This window comes from Vulpes lagopus, chromosome 15 (assembly GCF_018345385.1).
Source record: "Vulpes lagopus strain Blue_001 chromosome 15, ASM1834538v1, whole genome shotgun sequence".
Classification (NCBI taxonomy): Eukaryota; Metazoa; Chordata; class Mammalia; order Carnivora; family Canidae; genus Vulpes; species Vulpes lagopus.
In genome coordinates this window covers 36116242-36139921 of record NC_054838.1, presented here as the reverse complement: position 1 = coordinate 36139921, position 23680 = coordinate 36116242, and the positions used below count along the sequence as shown (strand labels likewise).

General features: G+C 45.6%; 2 protein-coding genes across 2 annotated transcripts in view; one reads left to right on the top strand and one right to left on the bottom strand.

Moving 5' to 3' along the window:
* The window catches only part of CCDC83 (coiled-coil domain containing 83), a 48078-nt gene extending 42797 nt beyond the window's left edge, over nucleotides 1-5281 (bottom strand). Inside the window, exon 1 of the mRNA XM_041729974.1 lies at nucleotides 4807-5281. The gene's annotated coding sequence lies outside the window, so the exon portion shown is untranslated. The remainder of the gene's footprint in view (nucleotides 1-4806) is intronic.
* A 9228-nt stretch (nucleotides 5282-14509) lies between these two features.
* The window catches only part of SYTL2 (synaptotagmin like 2), a 151735-nt gene continuing 142564 nt past the window's right edge, over nucleotides 14510-23680 (top strand). The window contains 1 exon segment of the mRNA XM_041729973.1: nucleotides 14510-14878. The gene's annotated coding sequence lies outside the window, so the exon portion shown is untranslated.

The following is a 23680-nucleotide window of genomic DNA, read 5'->3' as shown; positions in this document are numbered from 1 at the left end:
CATAATCTACACACCAAAATGTGTCATTTATACCATCATAGTTCACAGAAACTTCTCAGTTGAGAAAAAATTGCTTTCTTTTGTTTTAGATGCAGAGTTGAATTTTTTTAAATATTTTTTTTTTTTAAATTTATTTATGATAGTCACAGAGAGAGAGAGAGGCAGAGGGAGAAGCAGGCTCCATGCACCGGGAGCCCGACCCGGGACTCGATCCAGCGACCCCAGGATCGCGCCCTGGGCCAAAGGCAGGCGCCAAACCACTGCGCCACCCAGGGATCCCCAGAGTTGAATTTTTATATTATTTTCCATTTTAGAATTAGAGTTTTTAACTTGACTATTGAACAAAAAGATAGCATGCTGACCAGTGTTTCATTTCACAACAGTTACTGTTCGACAGTGATTTTTACTATAAATATTTCAGTTAAAAGTTAAAACAAATGCTAACTTCGATGTCTAGTTCTCTAGTTCTCTTTCTGAGTCATATGGAAGAGATCAAGTGTTACAGTTTCCACCTACAGTACCCATCTGGTGCTGGGGGCGGGGGGATGACCTCATCGTGCTCAATTACCTCAGTTACCTGGCTAAACTCTCTGACTAAAGTATAGTTACGTAACTGCGGCTCATGACAAAGGACTTTAATAAAACATGAGTGAAAATGTGGATCCATTAAGCACAAATCATTTATGCAAAAACTATATTAATTCATTGTTTTATATATTTTTCAGAAAATTAGGAAGCATCGGTTGCCCTTTTAATAGATGCATTCTTGCAACGAGCTAATGACGTTACTTCAGAAAGTACTAAGTACTTCTACATTTGATAATGTCCTACAAACAATGGGGATTTTCATAAATATTTACAAGGATTTACAGTTCTTGACCACCTAGAGGATTTCTATCTCAGCAAAAGGTGAGAATCCTAGAAAAAAAACTCACAAAATAATGTGATTACCTTTCAGGAAGGTTTCACAAAGAATAATTCCTGGCAGAGGGACACTTGATCTGCTTGCCAGTAACTGCAAACATCTATTTAGTGCCTGCTCTGTGCATGGCACTTTACCTGACCCTTAATTTTAAAATATGAAGAGACAAGATCGCTACTCAAAGAAATATACTCCAGCAGAACTTCAAAAAAAATAATGAGCAACTTTAAAAGACTAGAAAGATTGTGCATGTAATGAATGCTCCCAAGATCGTGACTACAGGGTGACCTTTTGTGCCTGTTTTTCCTCTCCCAACACTGGGCTTTCTTTTTTTCTTTTTCTTTTTTTTTTTAAGATTTTATTTATTTATTCATGAGAGACACACACACACACACACACACACAGAGAGAGAGAGAGAGGCAGAGACACAGGCAGAGGGAGAAACAGGCTCCATACAGGGAGCCCGAGTGGGACTCAATCCCGGGTCTCCAGGATTACACCCTGGGCTGAAGGCGGCACTAAACCACTGAGCCACCCAGCCTGCCCAACACTGGGCTTTCAATATACGTCGTGGTGGGAGGGCAGGTGAGGAAGCTGAGTTTGAAAGACTGGGTGTCCAGCCTTGTCAGAGCCCACTCCATAATCATTTCCCATCAGAAAATGTTTCAAAATATATTCCCCAAGTGCTTTTCACTGAAAAGTAAGAAGCCTGTTTGGAAAAAATGGACATATAATAGCCACATTCTTCAAATGTACTGTTAACCCATGTCTTACTTTACTCTGCAAAATTATCCAAAAAACAAAAAATGGATTCTCAGGATCCTAGCTCAGTATCTAGAAGGTTCCTCATGACTCTTTTTCATTTGGGACGAATATCGAATATCCAGAAGCCTCCTACTGACTCTTTCCGAATTTTATGGAGGCTGGGAGGGATGGCAGCTCTGCCCTGATACTTTTCCAGACATTTAGAATGGATTCTGATGTTGATTAGCCAATGTTTTTATATAAATGTAGATTAAAATGGAAGATATTCATTTAATAGCATTAGTAATAGCAGAAGTTCTGAATAAGATTCCATCAGAGGTTGAGAGTATGGTTTAGTTAAAAGATCTCTATGTGGGTGTTGGAAGTCTTGAAATCTATCTAGTCTTGGCTCTGCTATTACCTACCTATAAATGTGTGACTTTAATAAACAACAACAATAATATAGTAATATCTCATTACAGTGTTAACTGCAGTATATATTTGAAAACATTCATGGCATTCATTCTCAACAAAATACAACTCCCTTAATACTGAATAACAACTAATCACTTCATCTTTGGACTTTCAAAAAATATATGTTGGAACATAGGCCAGCATCTTCCATGGATGCAAACTAGATGTTCAATAAATGTCTAATTTGAATGACTGACTTGCAAATCATGTGTACTCACTTTCTTTACCAATGACCCTATTTATTTGCTCATAATGTCGTACATATCCTTAGTTTAGAAAGTAAATCATGTTTGTTTGTTTACTTACTTATTTATTTAAGGTAAGCTCCACGCCCAGCATGGAGCCCAATGTGGGGCTCAAATCCACAACCCTAGATCAAGACTTGCACCAAGATCAAGAGTTGGATGCTCAACTGACTGATCCACCCAGGGGGCCCTGAAAGTAAATCATTTTATTTTATTTTATTTTATTTTATTTTATTTTATTTTATTAAGATTTTATTTATTTATTCATGACAGAGAGAGAGAGAGAGGCAGAGACACAGGCAGAGGGAGAAGCAGGCTCCACGCAGGGAGCCTGATGTGGGACTTGATCCTGGGACTCCAGGATCTTGCCCTAAGCTGAAGGCAGATGCTCAACCGTTGAGCCACACAGGTGTCCCAGTAAATCACTTTTAAATGCAAATACTCTTTTATGGTAGAACATATTTTTAATACAATTTTTAAATATTTAAAAAGTGTTCTTCAGCATATGTTAAAAAAAAACTCTAAATTCATTTAAAGGCTTTTAGTAGTGAGAATATCACCTAAAAGTTAGTTTCAAACAAATTCAGTCCTCCTTTTGTATAGATCATGTATATACAGTCCAAAATAGCTTTAAAAAGTAAAACAGCCAGTTTGGAGATACTTGTTAAACCACCATATACTCAAATTGAAGTATTTAAAAATATCTGGATATAGGTGCCTGGTTGGCTCAGTCTCAGGGTTCTGAGTTCAAACCCCATGTTGGGTGTAGAGCCTATTTAAAATAAAAAAAGATAATAATAAAGTTAACTATTATTAATGTACCTTATATTTTAAAAAATAATAAATAAAATATCTGGATAAATGACACTTTTAACTTTCACTTGCCTAATTGATGATTTACATTACATTGCCACATGTTTTCTTTGCCAGCGCAAATCCTTTGGTCAGTAGCACATTTCTGAACTGCAGTTCCCAAATTATACTGGATTCTTAGCTTAATAATTGGTCTATCTTCTGATCCAGAATTGCTAATAACATAGTTTGAAAAGCACTATCTTATACTAACTTATCTAGCAACCAGAACTAGATTTTCCCCCCAACTCCTTCTGTCCTTCAAGCTTAGAAATGTCACAAAAGAAAAGAAACATAATCATGAAAAGAATATTGTGAAGATCATGGAAATGCATGCAGTATTTTCATACTCTGATGATGGAGAACAAAAAGGTTTCTATCATCAAATAACAGTGGTGATTATGAAAAAGATCTACTGGAGCCTGGTCTAGGGGTGGCAATAAGGAAATCCATGAGCGGTTATCACACACACAATGATAAATACCCAATCTCATTATTTTCCTTCTCTGCCTTCACAGAAACATATATATGTATATACTTTTTTCCTTCAATGGGACATCTTCCACCTCTCCTCCTCCTCCTCAACTCTCTCTTGCCTAACAGAGAATTAATCATGGAGTGAGAAGGAGAGTGAAGAATCAAGGTAGTGTGAAATTGAACTAAGTTGTAAAAGAAGGATGTTGCAGCATCCAGAGCGAGGAGCTGAAGCCAATCTATGGACTGAGAGAGTGAGGGTTAAGGCCATCAACAACATTCAGGGCACTCAGAAAGTACCCACAGGGGAGGGCTGTGTACTGGTACTGAGAAGGATGCAAGGGTGTGTGAGCCTTCACTCACAACGCATTCACAAGACTGGGAATGAGCTAAGAACACTAGGCCAAGCAAGGCTTGAGTCTAGTCCTAGCCCCTCCACTATCAGTTTTATAACCCCAAACAAGCCTCTAAACCCCCTGATCCTGAGTTCTCTTCATCTTTCCTGCCTCCTCCCACGGTTATCAAGGAAGCTCAAGTACTTTGGGAGTACTGTCAAGCAATAAAGCTCCAAACAAATGGAAGAACTGGTTTACTGAGCATCTACTGTATGCTAGAGGCTGCCTGTGAGGTGAGGGCATGAAGGGTAGGAAATATCAGGAAGGGAGACAGAACATGAAGACCCCTAACTCTGGGAGACGAACTAGGGGAGGTGGAAGGGGAGGAGGGCGGGGGGTGGGGGTGAATGGGTGACGGGCACTGAGGGGAGCACTTGACAGGATGAGCACTGGGTGTTATTCTGTATGTTGGTAAATTGAACACCAATAAAAAATAAATTTATTGGGGATCCCTGGGTGGCGCAGCGGTTTGGCGCCTGCCTTTGGCCCAGGGCGCGATCCTGGGGACCCGGGATCGAATCCCATGTCAGGCTCCCGGTGCATGGAGCCTGCTTCTCCCTCTGCCTGTGTCTCTGCCTCTCTCTCTCTTTCTGTGACTATCATAAATAAATAAAAAAAAATAATAAAAAAAAAATAAATAAATTTATTATTAAAAAAATAATATGGGGCTTTCTGGGGGAAAAAAAAAAAGGTTACGAACCTGAATCAAATTCAGATCCTGCCCTCCGGGAATGGAAGATCTAGAAGGGCAAACGAGCAACACATGCGGGGGTTCTACTGCAAGGCGGTTAATATTTTGATCAGATCAAAGATCTTCCGTTTCTGTGTCCTGCGTGAAGAGGTCTGAGAAGCGCTCCCGGCGGGCCCAACGGTCCAGGAGCAGGGCTCGGGGGAGGACGCCCGAGGGCGCAGGGACCCCCCCCTGGGATCCCCCCCGGGATGGCGGGGGTGGGCGGGGTGGGCGGGGAGGTCGAGCCTTAGGTGCAGCACCGGGAGGGGTCGGGGCCCAGCAGGAGGCCCGCCAGGCCCGCGACCGCGCCTTGCCGGGTCCGGGAGCCGAAGCACCGCAGGGGGCGCGCAGTCCGCGCTCGCCCGCCGCCAGAGGGCCGGGCCCACCCCCTCCGCCGCCGCGCCTGCGCCCTCCGTTTCCAAGGCGACGCGCGCGCACGGGCTGCCCCGCCCCCCGCCCCGCCCCCCCGCCGCCCCGCGCAGGGGCTCCCGCGGGCCGGGCGCGCCTCCCGGTGGCCGCACAGAGAAGAGGCCCGGCCGAAGACCCGCGCTGCAGGCTTTTGCCGCCGAGACGGCGCCCTCCCGCCTTCTCCCCGCGTTTTCACCCCCGCAGTGCACCCTGCTGAGTGCACACTAACGCGCGCCCCCTCCCGGCCTCCCTCGACTGGTAAACCGGTAGGCGGTGGGTCTGCGGAGACGTGCCCCTCTGCCCCTCTGCCCCTCTGCCCCTGTGCCGCTCTGCCCCTCTGCCGCTCTGCCCCTCTGCCCCTCTGCCCATCTGCCCCTCTGCCCCTCTGCCCCTCTGCCCCTCTGCCCCTCTGCCGCTCTGCCCCTCTGCCGCTCTGCCCCTCTGCCCTCTGCCCCTCTGCCCCTCTGCCCCTCTGCCCCTCTGCCCCTCTGCCCCTCTGCCGCTCTGCCCCTCTGCCCCTCTGCCCCTCTGCCCCTGTGCCGCTCTGCCCCTCTGCCCCTCTGCCCCTGTGCCCCTCTGCCCCTCTGCCCCTCTGCCCCTCTGCCCCTCTGCCCCTCTGCCGCTCTGCCCCTCTGCCCCTCTGCCGCTCTGCCCCTCTGCCCCTCTGCCCCTCTGCCCCTCTGCCGCTCTGCCCCTCTGCCCTCTCCCTCTGCCCATCTGCCCCTCTGCCCCTCTGCCGCTCTGCCCATCTGCCCCTCTGCCCATCGCCCCTCTGCCCGCTCTGCCCCTGTGCCCCTCTGCCCCTCTGCCCCTCTGCCCATCTGCCCCTCTGCCCCTCTGCCCCTCTGCCCACTGCCCCTCTGCCCCTGTGCCCCTCTGCCGCTCTGCCCCTCTGCTGCCCCTCTGCCCATCTGCCCCTCTGCCCCTCTGCCCCTCTGCCCCTCTGCCCATCTGCCCTCTGCCCCTCTGCCCCTCTGCCCATCTGCCCCTGCCCTCTGCCCCTCTGCCCCCTCTGCCCCTCTGCCCTGTGCCCCTCTGCCCCTCTGCCCTCTGCCCTCTGCCCCTCTGCCCCTCTTGCCCCTCTGCCTCCTCTGCCCTCTGCCCTCCTCTGCCCATCTGCCCCTCTGCCCCCTCTGCCCTCTGCCGCTCTGCCCCTCTGCCCTCTGCCCCTCTGCCCCCTCTGCCCATCTGCCGCTCTGCCCCTCTGCCCATCTGCCCCTTGCCCCTCTGCCCTCTGCCCCTCTGCCCTCTGCCGCTCTGCCCTTCTGCCCCTCTGCCCCTCTGCCCCTCTGGCCCCTCTGCCCCTCTGCCCCTCTGCCCTCTGCCCCTCTCCCTCTGCCCCTGCCGCCTCTGCCCTCTGCCCACTGCCCCTTGCCCCTCTGCCCATCTGCCTCCCTCTGCCCCTCTGCCCTCTGCCCCTTGCCCCTGCCTGCCTGCCCTCTGCCCCTGACCGCTCTGCTGCCGCTCTGCCGCTCTGCCCTCTGCCAGCTGCCCTCTGCCCCTCTGCCCTCTGCCCTCTGCCCCCTCTGCCCCTTGCCCTCTGCCCCTCTGCCCTCTGCCCCTTCTGCCCTCTGCCCTCTGCCCTCTGCCCCTGCTTGCCCCTCTGCCCTCTGCCCCTCTGCCCTCTGCCCCTGCTGCCCTCTGCCCTCTGCCCTCTGCCCCTCTGCCCCTCTGCCCCTCTGCCCTCTCTGCCCCTCTGCCCTCTCCCCCGCCCTTGCCCCTCTGCCCCTCTGCCCCTCTGCCCCTCTGCCCCTCTGCCCTCTGCCCTCTGCCCCTCTGCCCCTGCTGCCCTCTGCCCCTCTGCCCCTCTGCCCTCTGCCCTCTGCCCGTCTGCCGCTCTGCCCTCTGCCCCTCTGCCCCTCTGCCCTCTGCCCCTCTGCCCTCTGCCCTCTGCCCCTCTGCCCCTCTGCCCCTCTGCCCCTCTGCCCATCTGCCCCTCTGCCCCTCTGCCCCTCTGCCCCTCTGCCCCTCTGCCCCCTCTGCCCCTCTGCCCCTCTGCCCCTCTGCCGCTCTGCCCCTCTGCCCCTCTGCCCCTCTGCCCCTCTGCCCCTCTGCCCATCTGCCCCTCTGCCCCTCTGCCCTCTGCCCCTCTGCCCCTCTGCCGCTCTGCCGCTCTGCCCCTCTGCCCCTCTGCCCTCTGCCCCTCTGCCCCTCTGCCCCTCTGCCCCTCTGCCCCTCTGCCCTCTGCCCCTCTGCCCCTCTGCCCCTCTGCCCCTCTGCCGCTCTGCCCCTCTGCCCCTCTGCCCCTCTGCCGCATCTGCCCCTCTGCCCCTCTGCCCCTGTGCCCTCTGCCCCTCTGCCCCTCTGCCCCTCTGCCCCTCTGCCCCTCTGCCCCTCTGCCCCTCTGCCCCTCTGCCCCTCTGCCCCTCTGCCCCATCTGCCCCTCTGCCCCTCTGCCCCTCTGCCCCTCTGCCCCTCTGCCCCTCTGCCCATCTGCCCCTCTGCCCCTCTGCCCCTCTGCCCCTCTGCCCCTCTGCCCCTCTGCCCCTCTGCCCCTCTGCCCCTTGCCCTTGCCCCTGCCCCTCTGCCCCTTGCCCTCTGCCCTCTGCCCCTCTGCCCTCTGCCCCTCTGCCCCTCTGCCCTCTGCCCCTGGCCCTCTGCCCCTCTGCCCTCTGCCCCGCCCTGCCCTCTGCCCTCTGCCCTCTGCCCCTCTGCCCCTTGCCCTCTGCCCTCTGCCCTCTGCCCTCTGCCCTCTGCCCTGCCCTGCCCCTCTGCCCCTCTGCTGCCCTCTGCCCTCTGCCCCTCTGCCCTCTGCCCTGCCCCTGCTCTGCCCCTCTGCCCATCTGCCCCTGCTGCCTCCCTCTGCCCTCTGCCCCTCGTGCCCTCTGCCGCTCTGCCCTCTGCCCCTCTGCCCTCTGCCCCTCTGCCCTCTGCCCTCTGCCCTCTGCCCCTCTGCCTCTGCCCTCTGCCCTCTGCCCTCTGCCCTCTGCCCCTCTGCCCCTCTGCCCCTCTGCCCCTCTGCCCTCTGCCCTCTGCCCCTCTGCCCTCTGCCCCTTGCCCTCTGCCCCTCTGCCCCTCTGCCCCTCTGCCCCTCTGCCCTCTGCCCTCTGCCCTCTGCCCCTCTGCCCCTCTGCCCCTCTGCCCTTGCCCTCTGCCCCTCTGCCCCTCTGCCCCTCTGCCCCTCTGCCCCTCTGCCCTCTGCCCCTCTGCCCTCTGCCCCTCTGCCCTCTGCCCTCTGCCCCTTGCCCTCTGCCCCTCTGCCCCTCTGCCCCTCTGCCCTCTGCCCCTCTGCCCCTCTGCCCCTCTGCCCTCTGCCCCTCTGCCCCTCTGCCCTCTGCCCCTCTGCCCCTCTGCCCTCTGCCCTCTGCCCTCTGCCCCTCTGCCCCTCTGCCCCTCTGCCCTCTGCCCCTCTGCCCCTCTGCCCCTCTGCCCTCTGCCCCTCTGCCCTCTGCCCCTCTGCCCCTCTGCCCTCTGCCCTCTGCCCTCTGCCCCTTGCCCTCTGCCCCTCTGCCCCTCTGCCCTCTGCCCCTCTGCCCTCTGCCCCTCTGCCCTCTGCCCCTCTGCCCCTCTGCCCCTCTGCCCCTCTGCCCCTCTGCCCTCTGCCCCTCTGCCCCTCTGCCCCTGTGCCGCTCTGCCCCTCTGCCCATCTGCCCCTCTGCCCCTCTGCCCATCTGCCCCTGTGCCGCTCTGCCCCTCTGCCCCTCTGCCCCTCTGCCGCTCTGCCCCTCTGCCCCTCTGCCCCTGTGCCGCTCTGCCCCTCTGCCCCTGTGCCGCTCTGCCCCTCTGCCCCTCTGCCCCTCTGCCGCTCTGCCCCTCTGCCCCTCTGCCCCTCTGCCCCTCTGCCGCTCTGCCCCTCTGCCCCTCTGCCCCTCTGCCCCTCTGCCGCTCTGCCGCTCTGCCCCTCTGCCCCTCTGCCCCTCTGTCCCTCTGCCCCTCTGCCCTTCCACCCGCAGGGCTCGTCGCTGGCCCGAGTTGGGTGCGACAGTTCCCTGGGGTTTGGTCCTTAACGGAATTGCAGCCTCCTCCACTAAGTGCTTGTGTGATAACATCCGGCTCTGTAAGCTCCTTGGTCCTATTTTGCTTCTCTATTTACTTTTTTGCTCCTAAACCTCAAGAAAACCAACACAGATTCCAATTCCGTTTTCCCCACTCTTTCTACTTTTTGCAGCTCTGTCCTAATTTGAGGGGGAAATATATCACCTGGCTACAACCTCCGAAGGTGCCTTTTCTATCCTGCATTTTTTATTTTTATTTTTAATTTATTTTTTATTTTTTTAATTCGAGTTCAATTTGCCAACATACAGCATATCACCCAGTGCTCATCCTGCCAAGTGTCCCCCTCAGTGCCCATCACCCAGTCACCCCAACCCCCCGCCCACCTCCCCTTCCACTACCCCTTGTTCATTTCCCAGAGTTAGGAGTCTCTCATGTTGTCACCCTCACTGATATTTTCACTCATTTCCTCCCCTTTCCCTTTATTCCCTTTCACTAATTTTTATATTCCCCAAATGAATGAGACCATATAATGTTTGTCCTTCTCCGATTGACTTATTTCACTCAGCATAATACCCTCCAGTTCCATCCACGTTGAAGCAAATGGTGGGTATTTGTCGTTTCTAATGGCTGAGGAATATTCCATTGTATACATAGACCACAGCTTTATCCATTCATCTTTTGAAGATACAGATGCAGTGAAACACCAGGACTCCTGCATTTTTTTCTTTCTCGGCCTCAAGACTATTTCTTACATCCTGGCAGCACCTACTTAGGCTAGTAACATCCGAGTCAAATGCTCACCCCTCTGTCCCCAGAAGACACAGGTGAGGAGCTCCCTTGAACCCCCACTCTTCATAAGTCACCTGTTTGACATTCTTGAATTTGATTTTTAAAAAATAGACTGTCATATATAGTTTCTAATTAGTTCTGTGCCGTTTTTTTTTTTTGTTTTTGTTTTTGTTTTTTAGATTTTATTTCTTTATTCGTGAGAGACACAGAGAGAGAGGCAGACACATAGACTCCCTGCAGGGAGCCAGATGGAGGACTCCAGTGGGGAACAGGGATCACGCCTTGCACCAGAGGCAAGCCTCAACCACTGAGCCACCCAGGTGCCCCAGTCCTCTGGTATATTAATAACAAATTAACTTCTTAAGGGAATTGAATCAGTTAATATAAATATTAGCTTTTGGTTGAGGTAGTTTATCTCATTGGTAATAAGTCATCCAAAAAGTAACCAGTTTGAGATAATTTATGTGTTCTACCTCATTTGGGCCTTCCTTTATCCCATCGGTGTTATGTCTTTGTTAAATGCCAACAGTTTGCTGTGATCTACACATTTGATAAAGATTTTCTTAGGTACTTGGTCTTTCCTAGAATAACAACAGGTGGGATTATGGGGTAAAATTATTAAATAGAGTGCAGATGCAGGAGAATAAAGGTACCACCAAAAATTTTTCAAGCATGGGGATTATTTCTGTTAAATGGAAAAAGAATTTTGTGATTATTCAGCACTTAGAAATCATTCCCAAATCATTTCCTATAAACCTTAGACCTGCTTCTTCTAGGAGAGCCTGGGCCCAGGGTAAAAAATGTACTTTTACTCTATCCTTTATCTCCTGTGCAGTTTTTATTATGGTATTTGCCAGTTGGTGGTCAAACAGATGAAGCCAGATAAGCATTTGCCAAGTTTCCTCATTTGACTTTGATTTTTCTGCTAGCCATGTTGAGTGATGTAGAAATACAGGCAGGAGAGGGACGCCTGGGTGGCTCAGTCAGTTAACAATCTAACTCTAGATTTCAGCTCAGGTCATGGTCTCAGAATCATGAGATTGAGCCCTGCCCAGGTTCCACTCTGGGTGTGGAGCCTGCTTAAGATTCTCTCTCTGCCACCCTTCCCTCCCTACACCCCCCCCCCAAAGAAATACAAATAGGAAAGTTTCTGTGGTAGAAAAAGCCAAATATATTGTCTGATTTGGCAAAATGCTAAATAACCTGTTTGGTATGCACAATTTGTAAACATTTTATACTTTTTCAATTTTTTCACTTTTTTTTTTTGTTGTTGAGGATCACTACTTCTGCAAACAGACGCTAAAGCAATCAACTAAATGTATCAATATTAAATCTCACAATAATTTTTAGAGACCTGAGCTAGTGATTAACCTGTTAACTTAGTAATCTGTTCAAACTTCTAGTAAATCAGAAGGTTTATTTTTTTTTTTTAATTTTATTTATTTATGATAGGCACACAGTGAGAGAGAGAAGCAGAGACACAGGCAGAGGGAGAAGCAGGCTCCATGCACCGGGAGCCCGACATGGGATTCGATCCCGGGTCTCTAGGATCGCGCCCTGGGCCAAAGGCAGGCGCTAAACCGCTGCGCCACCCAGGGATCCCAGTCAGAAGGTTTATTGACAACAGAATTACTTTTGAGAAACAGAAAAGCCCAGCTATACTTCTTACCCAAAAACTTTGTTCCTTTGTACCTTAAATAGGTATTTTTGCAAAAAACAAACAAACAAACAAAAAGTCATGAAGTAAATTACTTTCTTGACAGGGAAAGTTTACCTTTAAGCAGGCATTATGACAAACTCATAAAGGGGATTATGTTTTAATCCAACATCCATTGGCATGTTTTGATATTATAAAATGGGATTGTTTCCCACTCTATTTATAAGGGTTGCAACTTTTCCCTTTAGGCCAGAGAATGGCTCTGCAACCTTCCCCATCTCTTCATCTCTTGAAACCAAGTTTAACTTGAATGACCAGAACTCTGACAAAAAGAAATCACATCACTTTTCCCCCCACATATCTCCTTCCTCCTCCTACCTAATTTTTGAAATTACTTTTATGAACTCTGTTCTTTCAGAGGGAGAGGAGCCCAGAATGTAAGCTGGAGCCAGAGTGTTCTGTCCAGAAGCCTGAGCCAGGTAATACTGACTGTGCTTGAGGGCTTTAGTGTATGATGTCATGGGAGCAATTCAGCTATAGTGAGTTGCTACATGTTTTGGCAGTTTTAAGATATGACTACATAAGAGAAACATACAAATCAACAGAATGTGACAAAAACATCCAGAAATAGATACGTAAAAACAAATGTACATATATTTACATATATTTAACTATCATATTTGATTTTATACACACACACACATACATACATAGACAGTTGCTTCAGACAGAAGTGCCAGGGTAAATAGATGAGGAAAGGATAGTATTTTCAACAAATGCTACTGTAACTATTGCATAGGTCTGGGGGAAAAAATGAACCTTGACCTGATTATACACCTATAAAAAATTAACTTGAAGTTAATCATAGATCTGAACATAAAAGCTAAAACTATAAAACACAGGAGAAAATCTTCGTGATGTTGGGTAGGCAAAGATTTTTTTTTTTTTTATAGGACACCAAGAGCATGAAGTTTAAAAAAAAAGGAAAAGAATTTGGAATTCAAAAAATTAAAAACTTCTTCTCTTTAGTTAGTTTTAAGAAGACAAAAAGGCAAGCCACAGTCTGGAGGAAAATATTTCAATACATATACCTGACCAAAGGCTGGTATCCATAATTTACTGAACTAAAGCTCAATAATGAGAAGATAAAACAACCAATTACAAACACCAAAAGATTTGAATAGACACTCCACAAAAGAAGACATATCAGTGGCCAATTAGTACCTGAAAACATGCTCAACATCATTAGTCATTAGGGAAATGCAAATTAAAGCTCCAGTGAGATACCACTACACACCCATTAGAGTGGTTAAACTTAAAAAAAAAACCTGACAATAATGTGTGTTAGCAAGAGTGAGGAGCAACTAGAACTTTCATATATTGTTGCTGGAAAAGTAAGATGGCACAACCATTTTGGAAAACAATTGGGTGGTCTTTTATAAGGTTAAATACATATCTCTGGTATGATCAACCCAGCAACCCCACTCCTAGATATTTGTTCAAGAGAAATGAAAATGAATGTTCATAACAGCTTTATCGTAATAATCTAAACCTGGAAACAACCCAGATGTCCATCAACAGGTAACTGGTAAAACAAAAAGTTTATAGCCATACCATAGAAACTACTTAGCAATAAAAAAGAAATGAACTATTGATACATGCAACAAACAACAAGACAGGTCTCAAAAGAATTTAGCTAAGTGACAAAGCCAAATGAGAAAAACTATATACTGTATCATACAAAATTCTAGAAGAGCCTGAAAGCAGATTAGTGGTTGCCTAGTGTTGAGACGGAGAGGTGAAGGAAATGTTCTTTAACTTCATAGAACATGGTGGTGGTGGGTACAGGGTATAAGCATTTGTTAAAACTTGCGGAATTACATATTGAAATGCGTGCATTTTATTGCATGCAAATTATACCTTAATAATTAGTTTATTTCTTAAAAAAAAATAGCTACAAATTCTCCGATACTACTCCCATTAAGCGGTGGAGTCTCTCTTCCCTCTTCTTGAATATAGGTGGTCTTACGACTATTTCAACCAAGAGAATATAGCAGAAATGATTGTACATTATTTCCAAGGCTAGGTCAGAAAAAGCTGCTTCTGGGTTCTTTTGGGATACTTGTTCTGAGGGAAGCCAACTGCCATGTAAAGAGCCCATCTACTTTGAGACAGCCATGCTGGAGAGGCCACATGTATGCCCTATGGTCATCTCTTCCAACTGAGCCTACCTTCTAGCCCAAAAAGTACTTGACATGTGAGTGAAGGTATCTTGAATCCTCCCAACAAGCCATCCATCAGCTGAGAATTGCTGAGTTGTGCCATAGTTGATGCCACAGGAGCAAGAGATTGCCAATTACTACCCTGCAGAATCTGGGATATGGTTGTTTAAAGCCACTAAGTTTTGATAGTGTGTTTGTTAGCTATTACTATATAACAAATTACTCCAAAATTTAGTGATTCAAGACAACAACAATCACTTATTGTCTCACTGTATCTATGGATTAGGAGTTTGGGAGCAAGTTGATTGGGAAGTCCTAACTTGGGGTATCTCATGAGGTCAGATGTTGGGCAGATTCTTTCTGCCTGAAGGAGCTTTCAGTCTATGGGGAGTGAGGAGCAGACAAGTTGATAGGCCATCACAACACAGTTAGACAACCCGTGGAATAGGGGTAAAAACCCCTGGAAAGGGAAAAAACCTAACCCAGTCTTGAGAGTCAGGGAAAAATTTCCAGAGGAACTGAGGTCTGAATTGAGACTTGACCATGAGCAGGCATTAGTCAGTTTAGAGGGTTGGATGTGAAAGGGGCTGGAACAGAGGGATTGACATGGAAAAAGTCCTACAAGTAAAAGTGAAAATGATGAGTTTCTTGTGAAGCTGAAAGAAATTTACTAATGCTTGGAGAATAGGGTCCCAGAGAGGGGAGAAGAGCTAGCCAGCAGGATAGAAGCAACAGGACAGATGGTGATGTGTCCTCTGAATCATCTTTCATGACAAAAGTTCACTCTGGCTACAGTATAGAAGGGTTGGGAGAGGTCAAGATAGGGACAGGATACAGGATGAACTTCATTGATCACACTTTCCATCTTTCTTCTGCCTATGAGCTTCTCACATAGGTCTACTGCTTGGTCCAGGAGACATGTCACTGCCTCTGCCTCTTGCAAGTTTGCAATGGTTGGCGAAAAGAATGACCTCATCTCCCTGGCTCAAGTTATCAGCTTGCCCAATCTCTAGAACCTTCTATGACTCAGGTGAGATGCCTACCCCCACACCAGGAAGTAGTCTGTGAAACTCTGCCTCTAACAAACATATTAAAGAATTAGAACATAGAGAGTGATACTACCTCACATCTAGAGAATGAGGCAGTATAGATTCTGACTTCCACCTTATAAGAACTGTGTTTGTATAATTATTTTCCAGTTGGTTTTTTTTTTAACTATGGTAAGAACACAACATGAGATCTACCCTCTCACAAAATTCTAAGTGTACATTGTTGTTAACTGTAGGCACTGTGTTTAACAGTAGAGCTCTACAATTTATGTGTCTGACAGAACTGAAACTTAATACCAGTTGAGCCAGAACCCCCCATTCTCCCTTTCCTGAGCCCCTGACAACCACCAATTTACTCTCTGCTTCTATGAATTTGACTGTTTTTAGATACCTCATGTAAGTGGAATCATGCAGTATTTGTTCTTCTGTGTTTGGCTTATTTCACTTAGCATAATGTCCTCTAGGCTCATCCATATGGTTGCAAGTGGCGGGATTTTCTTCGTTTTCTAAAGCTAAATAATATTCCATTGTATGAATATACCATGTTTTCTTTATCCATTCATCCACCAATGGACATTTAGATTGTTTCAATATTTTGAGTATTGTGAATAATGCTGTGATGAACATGGAAGTATAGATATCTCTTTCAGATCCTGATTTCAATTCTTTTGGATAAGTGCCCCAAAATGGGATTGCTGGATCATATAGTAGTTCTATTTTTTAATCTTTTGAAAAAACCTCAATACTGTTTTCCAACATTTTTGTACACAATTCAATAATTTTCCTATCAGAAACAATGATTTAGAATAGACCATGGGGGAAATGTACCATATAAAAATAACACCATAAGAGAGTGTTAATATAGATAGTATATGTTCAAAACCTAAATAATACTTTTTTTAAAGTTCTCAAAACTTTTGACTTAACAGACTAGATTGGACAGGAAATACTGTAATACCTGGACTAGAAAATGTGTAACATTGAATAACATCAATGTTAATCTTTTCAAATAAATGTGTGAGTTTAATGCAGATCTACAAAAAATATTTGTTTGCAGAAGGAAAAATAATTAGGAAATTTTCAGGACTGTGTATCATTATTACCAAGTCCAAGATGGTGTGCTATATTTTTAAATAAAAGGACATAGTGAGATTTTGGGTTACTCCTTGCATTACATATGGTATTGAGGAAATACTAAATATTTTACCTTTTAGTCAGTACACTAGCTGAGAAAACCATTGCAAAAGACCACACTATATGATCCCATTTAAATAATATGTCCAGAAAAAGTGAATCTACAGAGACAGAAATTGAGAGAAGACTTCAGTTTGGGGCTATACCGCAATAGGGTCATCAGTAGGGAAAGAGAAAGAAAGCTGTCCAAATGAGGGATGAGTAGCTGAACAGGGAGTTGCAGAGAGAATAGTCTTTGGATTTTATTTATATATTTATTCATGAGAGACACACAGAGAGAGATAGAGACATAGGCAGAGGGAGAAGCAGGCTCCCCAGGCCGGGGGGAGCCTGATGTGGGACTTGATCCCAGGATCCTGTGGTCATGCCGTGAGCCAAAGGCAAACGCTCAACCACTGAGCCACTCAGGTGCCCCACGAATAGTGTTTGCACTCTGAAATCAAAAGACCCATCTGGTGAATGCAACTGACTTTGGAAATTGCTCATTGTGGAGTCTGGTGAGATTAAGACACATATGATATAGAACCATGCTTTGCTGATGCTTATTTTCTTTAACAGAAATTTGGACTAAGAAAGTCCACAGAGTTTTTCTGGAGTAGCTGACCAGCTGTGAGCTTGGATACATTACTTCTTCTTTCTGTACTTCAATGTCCTCATCTATAAATGGAGATAATATTGCGTACCTCTCAAGGCTGTTCTGAAGAATAAACACCGGGTCCAATTCTTGGCAAGTAGTAGGTTCTCAGCAAATATTAGTTCTCCCTCATACTCCTTCTAAAATATTATTTAGAAAGAATGCCAGAAAGTAGGAACATTTGGAAGTCTTCTGGATCACATTTCCCATGTAGCTGGAGAGGGCTCACTCCACTCAGCATCTATATCTGGTGGGACCCAAATATGCATCTCTGCTAGCTTCAAACCTGTATACTCAGCTGCCTACTTAGCATCAATTAGATGTCTCACAGGCACATCATGCCCAAAACTCGTTATCTCCTACCCTTCCAACTTGCTGATCCTTGAGGCTATGATCTACATTCAGTAAATAGCACCAGCATCACCGAGCTATTGAAGCCTGAAGACCAGGAGTTGTTCTTGACTCTTTCTTTTTCCTCGTATCTCAGATGTCATCAATCTAAGTCCTGTCAGTCTATCTAGAGGTTTGGTACATAGAACCTATTCATTAATTTTCATCCAAAACTATATGTTGAGCAGTGACTATGGACAAGGCAGGCACCACATCAGGCTCTGTCTTCACTGCCTCCTCACTAGCACTGATCACAGTCTTCTTCTGATTTGACTGGAAAAATAGCTGCCCAGTTAATTGCCCTTGAATCAACTTTTTGTTTCTTTGAATCCTGTCTCCACATTCTGCCAGGATTCATTCCTTTGTTTAATACCTTAAATGGCTTCCCACAGAGCCATTAGGAAAGAATTCCTGACATAGCTGATAAAGCTCTCTAAACTCCAGGTCCACCAGGCATAAGTCCGATCCCCTGTTATGGGCCCTGTTATGGGTCACTGGTGGGATTTCCCCCCCAAACACACCCTGAGATTGGGATTTGAGTACAAGTCGTTGATTTAGGGGGTAGACTCGGGAAGCTATGGTGAGAAGATGGAGGAATGAGGAGGGAAGAAAAAGAAGCCTATTCAGAGTGCCTTAATGAGCCTGTTACTGGGAGATGGGTAATGGGCACAGTCTCCCTGGGGAACTCTGGGAGACAGTATATGCCATAGGCTGATTTGTGTTCCCCCCAAATTCATATGTTGAAGCCCTAACTCTCAATATGACTATATTGAGAGATAGGGATAATAAGGAGAGTTAAAATAATAGTTAAAATTTAGGAGGCCCTATAATGATATCATAAAGGCCTTGATACAGTAGGATTAGTGTTTTTATAGGAAGTGACACCAGAGAGCTCCCCTGAATTCTTTCTTTCTCTTTTGGAGGGAGAAAATAAAGAAGGGGTCATGTGAATACACCCGTACCCGTATATGGAGGCTGTCCCCAAGCCAGGAAGAGAGACTTCACCAGAAACCATGCAAACCGACACTCTGATCTCAGCCATCTAGCCTCTGGAACTGTGAGAGAATACATTTCTGTTGTTTAAACCACTCAGTCTATGGCATTTTGTTAGGACAACCAAGGCTAAGATGGTATAGAATACCCTACCCAGAGGGTGAGGAAGCTGGGTAGTTAACTCTCAATTCTCACTCCCCCTTGGTTGAGGAGTGCTCCTGAGCTCATTGATTCCCCAGCACTGAGGGCCTGCACCATGCAAAGGCTGAGCATGCTCCTGCTGCCTGTGAGCCAGAGAAGTCTTCACTCAGCCTGAGAGTCACTTGCAGGAAGGTGTCTTTGGCTTGCCTGGTGAGTGCCGAGGGGATGTGAGCAGGGCAGCAGTGTCCACCACAGCTCCCTCTTTACCTTCCTTCTAAGGCTCTGCTTACTCTTGTAGTGACTCATTCAGCTACTGTGTTAGGTCTGAAAGGTTACAGACAATATCTCTCTCTGCTTCACCAATAGACCGCCAATGCCTAGTACAAGAGCCTGACATGTAACAGGTGCTCAGGAGATACTTAATGTATGTATGGATAAATGAATAAATGGTGATCCTTTTCAGAAAGTAACCCAGGCATGTCATGCTCTGAATTCAACACATAAAGTAAACATGTAGCATAAAACCTCTAAGTTATTATGATACCTAAATCTCCATATTCACCTACATTACTGAAATTTCTTTCAGTAGCTAATTAAAAGCCTTAGTAGGCTTTCTAAATAAAGCTTAAGGTATAAGTTTGCAACAAATATAGTCCTAACACCCTTTTTCTAGACTCAGGCCATTCTACATGTTGTGCTGGAGTACAGAAAGATAAAACCTTCACAGCCCACCCTGTGCAACGACGGCTGGGCTCAGCCCCATGACTCATTGGAGATGGCTCCCAGCTGCCCATAGTACTAACACAAACAGGTGGAGCACACAAAGATGAAGGTGGCATTATGAAACTCAGACCTTATCCTGTGAGCCCAGGGAAGCTGGCATAAAAAGCAAGACTTCAGAGAGATTAATGAACAGATATTTAGGTGGGAATGGAATGGGGAGAGACTGGCAGCTGGGAGACAAGCTGGCAGGGAAGAGTCCTGAGACAACATGGCAGACAGAAACTTTTGGGCTATGTGGCACTTTGCGTAGTAGGTCGGTAGACTGGTTGGAGACAGAAGAATCACTGCAGGGAATGAATCAAAGTATAAACAGTATGCAAATATACTTTGGGTTTTAGTTTAACTCCCTTACAAACTTTCTTCTGTTCCTTTATCTTTGAAGTTATTTCTTAAGGTACGAAATAGGTATTTGTAGAAAAAAAAAAAGAAGAAGAAGCTGTGTAACTTGAAAAGGGAGACTAAATGGCATTAAGTTTTGTGTGTTCATGGGATGATGCTTGAATGTTACGTGCACACAACACATGACTTTCTCTGAAACTAAGAAACTTTGTGTTTCCCTTAAATCTTGGTTTAAATTTAAAATATTCCTTTTCACATGTTCTGTGTCTCGACTATAGTTATGATTACATGATGATACTCATTTATCAAAACTTCTCTAACTCTACATTTAAAATTGGTGATTTTGTGGAATGTCTGGGTAGCTCAGTGGTCGAGTGTCTGCCTTTGGCTCAGGGTGTGATCCTAGGGTCCTGGGACTGAGTCTCGCATCGGGCTCCCTGAAGGGAGCCTGCTTCTCCCTCTGCCTGTGTCTCTGCCTCTCTGTGTGTCTCTCATGAATAAATAAATAATTTAAAACAATAAAATTGGTGACTTTGTGTGCCTCAATAAAGCTGATTTTAAAAAACCGAATAGGGCAGCCCCAGTGGCCCAGTGGTCTGGTGCTGCCTTTGACCCGGGGTGTGATCCTGGAGACCTGGGATCAAGTCCCACATCAGGCTCCCTGCATGGAGCCTGCTTCTCTCCCTCTTCCTCTGCCTGTGTCTCTGCCTCTCTCTCTCTCTCTCTCTCTCTCTCTCTCTCTCTCTCTGTCATGAATAAATAAATAAAAGCTTTAAAAATTTTTTTAAAAATAAATAGAAAACTGAATAAAAGTCAAATCTATCCAGAGATGAATCCAGACAAATAAGAATGCCTATGTACTAATGCACTTATATAAAACTCTCAAAAATGCAAACTATTCTATAGTGACAGAAAGCAGATCAGTGGTTGCTTCATTGAGGGTAGGGTTTCCTATACCTCATAGTGCTATCTATACATACATATATGGCACTGAGTTTGAGAGACTTCCAGTTAAATATAGCTGAGTTTATCTCCTCCTACAGAAACATCACTAAATAGGGAGAGGTGGGGCAGAGTAGGGTTGGAGGGAGTATAAATCCACAAAGACTGAGAAAATTAGAAAGGAAATGTGAGCAAAAGAGAAATTTCAGAAATACATCTTGAAAAGTGGAAAATGAGTGGAGGAGTAAAATGTGACTTAGAGCAGAGGAGGCTGCTATTGAGAGTCCACAGAAGATGCAAGACTTGAGGTGGTACTGAGTACACCGAAGGTAGGGGAGGTGCAGGGATTGGTTGAAATTTTTATGTAAATATTAAAGCCAGAGGCCCTCTTTCCCATCCTTTGAAGTCAGGGAGTGACTTTTGGCAATAGGAAGCATGTTCTCTGGAGATAATGAGCAAGAGAGACCCAGACAGGCTCAGGGACACAAGACATATAGGGGTGAGGTGGAGCTGGGTTAATAGTAGGAGATTGAAACATGCTGATTATGGGAAAGTTCAAGTAATAAGCAGTGGGACCCACAGCCTTCTTTCTTAGATCTACTCCCATGGGTATCCCTGGGTGGCTCGTTGGTTTAGTGCCTGCCTTTGGCCCAGGGCGCGATCCTGGAGTCCCGGAATCGAGTCCCACATTGGGCTCCCGGTGCATGGAGCCTGCTTCTCCCTCCTCCTGTGTCTCTGCCTCTCTCTCTCTCTCTCTCTCTATGTCTATCATGAATAAATAAATAAATCTTTAAAAAAATATTTAGATCTACTCCCATGAAGACCCTTCTTCCAAATAACCATCAGGCATGTAACCCTGAGGCAGGAGATTGGAGGCTGCTTCTCTAAAGACAAAACATACTCCACATACTGGTATTTGAAGGATCCAGTGGGGGAAAGCATTAAAGGAAATTCTAGCTGATAGCTGTGTCATAGGCCTAGAAAGTAATTAGATGGGGCAGGAGAACTTGAGAGTTCTGAGGGGTAGATAGATTGCCGGGGGGATGGGGGTGGGGTGGGGGGAATGGAACAGAAAGATCATTCGATATATTTTAGCATCCGGAAAATGATAACAATAGGTGTTTGACAAGTCCAATCAAGCATTTAAATAGATTTATAGAAAACGGTGCAACTGAAAATAACAAGCTGATTGCTAACCTCTGGAAAAACAAAAAGCTATTCAGGAAAGGAAACATAATCATAGTAATTACCTGCCACATCAGTGTATAATATTTGAAATTTTTTAAAAATTTATTTTATGATAAATTTTATTTATGATAAAATTTATTTATGATAGTCACACACACACACAGAGAGAGAGAGAGAGAGAGAGAGAGAGGCAGAGACATAGGCAGAGGGAGAAGCAGGCTCCATGCACCGGGAGCCTGACGTGGGATTCAATTCCGGGTCTCCAGGATCGCGCCCTGGGCCAAAGGCAGGCGCTAAACCGCTGTGCCACCCAGGGATCCCTGAATTTTTTTTTTTATTATATAAGTAGTGACTGATGATTTAACCCAAAAATGGGAGGATGGGGGGCGGGGAGTAAGTGAGATCAGAAGTTGTAAGAGAACTAATTCTCATTGACTAGAACTAGAAAAAAAGGTCTACTTAATAAACGGTGTTGGAATTTCCAAATGCAATCTTTTAAAAACATTAGACTCCTGCATTAATATAAAATCCAGATTAAAATGAATTAATAAACATTAAAAAAATAAGGGTTCTTAAAATACATTGGAGGAGAAAAAATACTTCTAAGCAGGGGACAAACTGCAAAAGCCATAAAGGCAAATGATGGACAGATTTGACCTTAAAGAACAAAAAATGTAGGAGTGAGTGACAGGGATCACCACAAATTAAGTTAAACAGAAGCTACAAACCTGGAAGAAAATATGTGCAACAAACTTAAGAGATAAAGGATTAATACTATCTACACATATAATTTTTAGGAGTTCTGTGTGGTTCTTTTTCAAATCTATTTATCAGTTTAAAATACCTTGCTTCTTAATTGTATTTTTGATAGTCTTATTTCTATAAATGTATCAAACAAACTTATACTCTGAATTTGCTAATATGCTAGTTATAATAATATCTGCAGTTTCTGCTTTTCTGACTGTGGTATACTTTATTGTGTCTGCTAATGTTTGCTCCTGGCAGTTTGTTCCATGGTATTTTGACTGTGAGTTTATGTTCATTAAAACCTTATTATGTGTGAATTTTTTGAAAGATGGTTTAAAGTTTTTTTTTCCTGGAGTTTGCTTTTACTAACGTAAATGCCTGAGAGCATTAACTAACCCAGAATCTAAGTATTAAACAATATTTAGGTATGGTGAGGTTTTCTTGTGCTACATAGGCATGTAGATTCTATTTTCAACCCTGCTTGAGCGTTGAACTTGCAGTGTACAATTTTCCTTTCCAAGGAAGACATTTTTTTCCTCCTTTACTGCCCACTACTGTGTAAGTGGCTTTCCCATAAATAGTCCTTCAAATCTGATCATGTATGTCACTTCCTCTACTTAAGAAAGCTATAGATATACTCATTTGTCGGGTCTTAGCTTAAACATTACTTCCTTATGAATGCCTCCTCTAACTGGCAAACTAGACCAAGTCCCCGGTTCATGCTCTCACAGTGCCTTGTATTTCTCTCCATAGGCATTCATAACAATTATAATCCATTATTTGTATAATATTTCAGTTAAATAGTAAATTTCTTCATCATTGGCTGTAAACTATGATGTTGAGAAGGGAACCATGTCAATCACCTTCACCACTCTGTCTTCAACATCTAACTTAGGGTCTGGTGCATATTTGTTGAATAAATAAAAAATAAATTAACAATTTGGGGAATATTACATAATGGAGCAAATCTAGTTCCCAGATCTATCATGTCCCAGCCCTGTAAATGTCTCCAAGTCTCAGTTGCTTACTTGTAAAATAGAATTAATAACACTCATCTCATGGGATTGTTGTAAGGGTTACAAATGATGTATCCAAACTACAAGATGGCCCTTGGCAATGATAGATCCTCAATACGTGGTAGCTTTTATTATTATTTGCCAGCTATGCCTAAGTTCTGGAGAACTGTGCCAACCAATTATTTTAAGCATACCCATTAGCCATTTCAAATAGGGAGAATCACTATGAATCACAGTGACTTACTGCATCAATATGATAATCAATGGACTGTTCCAGAAATTGGATTTCAAAAATAATATAGACTTAAAACTTGATAATATTGCTTTCAAAAATAAGTCAGCATGATGGTTTCATGAGTGCATACATATGAAAAAATGTATTAAGTTGTACACGTTAGCTATGTACAGTTCATTAT